The 2,500-nt window shown below is 43.6% G+C and overlaps 2 protein-coding genes across 2 annotated transcripts in view; both read right to left on the bottom strand.

Moving 5' to 3' along the window:
• Positions 1-117, bottom strand: part of cav4b (caveolin 4b) — a 4,115-nt gene extending 3,998 nt beyond the window's left edge. The window contains exon 1 of the mRNA XM_084479096.1: positions 1-117. This exon is cut by the window's left edge and continues 13 nt beyond it. The gene's annotated coding sequence lies outside the window, so the exon portion shown is untranslated.
• Positions 118-1,023: 906 nt separating this feature from the next.
• Positions 1,024-2,500, bottom strand: part of LOC311359711 (rho GTPase-activating protein 4-like) — a gene marked incomplete at its 5' end in the record, with an annotated part of 9,537 nt that continues 8,060 nt past the window's right edge. The window contains one exon of the mRNA XM_084479764.1: positions 1,024-2,500. This exon is cut by the window's right edge and continues 743 nt beyond it.

Genomic DNA, 2,500 nt, shown 5'->3' with positions numbered 1-2,500 from the left:
TACTGTGGTTTTATGGCAGAGCGGTGTGTGGGTGTGTGTGCGTGCGTGTGTGTGCGTGCGCACAGAGAACTGCATGGGGTAAGGAGAGTCCTGTAGGAAGTGCTAATCCCAGAAGCGTATTGCTTTAAATCAGTCGGGGGAACCACCGCGACCATGCCCTGGTGTGGTCTTGGGTGGATGCAGAACATACACAGACACAGACATGTGTATAGACACAGACATGCACACACGCACACACACACACACACACATGCACGCACGCACACATTAACGCACGCACACACGCACACACACACACACACACAAACAAACACACACATAGACATATATAGACACCGATTTTCACACATGCACCCACCCACACACACGCACACACACACTCACACATGCACGCACACAAACAAGCACACACAGACACACAAACACAGACATGCCTTCACTTACACACACGCACACACACATACACACACACACACACACACACACACACACACACACTCACACACATAGACATACTGTATGTATAGACACAACATGCATGCACGGTCGCACACACACACACACACACACACACACACACACACACACACACACACACACACATATATATTCATAGACACACATACATATCCAGACGTTCTGACACGGAGGGCTAAATCTGTTCATGTGAAACAGTGTGTGTGTGTGTGTGTGTGTGTGTGTGTGTGTGTATGTGCACATGCACGGTTGGTGGAGGGTGAATATTTTTAGGAAGAGGAATGGATGGTCTGAAAGATCAAGTTTTGTGGCCGGGGCTATTCTCTCTCTGTCTGTCTCTCTCGCACACACAAGCCAGATTAAAAAACCAACAGCACGCAGACACACACAAACTCTAATGCTCTCACACACAAGCAGTACTGGGACGCAGTATAGAAACTGACACAGGTAAACACTGAGTCAAATGCAATTTAATTTTAATGAATTGTAATTTAATTTAATTATTCATGTATTTTTGACAAACAGACGAATATGAGATCAAGTTTATTCACTGATCGTTTGATCTTTATTGTATTTTTTGAAACCACATATAGAATTGTACAGCTATTTTTGTGACATCATCAAACAGTGACCCAGGACAACATTGGGTGTTGTAGTCCTTGAATGAGAACTACAAACAATTGTAATTCCGTTTTTGTCATACTACTATATAACACTACAGAGGTGAAAAAAAACAAAAACAAAAAACATTTCAACTGCGTCAAGTTCCAAGTACTCATAGCGTTAACCTCCCATCTCCAACAACTCGGTAAAGCATTTGACGTAACACATCGACTTTGGCTGATGCTTCAATATATATATATTCACGGGCCAAAGAAGTACAGGAGAACGAGACGAGAGTAGCATGCACAGCTTTAAAATGTCGCCTTTTGTGTTTTTTTTTTCTTCATTTTTTTTTCACAGTTGTTAATAATGAACAGAATTCCCCCCCCCCCCCTTTTTTTTTTTTTTTTTTTTTAAATAATCTCTGGTAACGAAGGCCATTTTGGCTCTGGATAGCAGAACACAGTTTCCAGTGGAACGGCTGATAATGAACTCAATCAAAGCCCTGAGTGAGGCACTCGTCGTTAGTCTTGTCCTCCCTCCAAGTCGAGTTAGCCCATCCCTAACTCCCCCTGAAGCCCTGAGTGTAGGCCTGTCCGAGAGGCCCTCGACCACATACTAATGGGGAATGTGTGTGTGTGTGTGTGTGTGTGTGTGTGCGTGTGTGTGTGTGTGTGTGTGTGTGTGTGCGCGGTCGTGGTGTTAGTTTTGTGAGTGCGCTGCTGCATGCCGTTATATAAATTGTTAGCCTTGCGTGTACATCCACGGATGATGTTTTGTTCGTTGTATATTATTATAATATTTGTATTATATCACAGAAATATCACTTATACTCGGTCTGATGGAAAGTGGATGATGTGAAGGCACTCCTATACACAGTGTTCACATCAATTATACCGGGTTTTGTAGACGTTATTATTACGAGTGCTGGTTCGAGATCTGCCACTAGGGGGCAGCGTGGGCTCAATGTTGCAGGTGCCAGAATATCCCGATACTACAGTTTAATTTATGAACTAGTCCTCCCAAACAGACAGCAGATAAAGAGAGGAGGACAAATTGTAGAGAATTGGTGATCTGGTAGATAAAGCAAGCGGAACATCGCATGACAACAGCAGTCCAGTACCTCGTATTTAGGCCTAAGTTAGGATGTGTGTGGGTCTGTGCCTGTCTGTATGTGTGTGTGCATGTATGCATATCCCCGCAATACTATGCTGTAAACATGTGTTTGGTGCTTGTCTGGGTGTGATCATTACAAAACTCAGCTCTGGGGGTAAGTATTGATATCCTGCTATGAAAGGCGAATGCTCTGGTATTTTCTAAGACTAGAGTACTGCTTCTTAAGCGCCGTATCTCTGGTATTCGGTCAACATCAAATCTGTTCCAGTCCTGTTTCCAAAACTCACAAATCCCAGACCAATGA

Source organism: Micromesistius poutassou (assembly GCF_964030765.1).
Source record: "Micromesistius poutassou genome assembly, chromosome: 15".
Lineage (NCBI taxonomy): Eukaryota > Metazoa > Chordata > Actinopteri > Gadiformes > Gadidae > Micromesistius > Micromesistius poutassou.
This window is presented reverse-complemented; position numbering and strand designations above follow the sequence as displayed.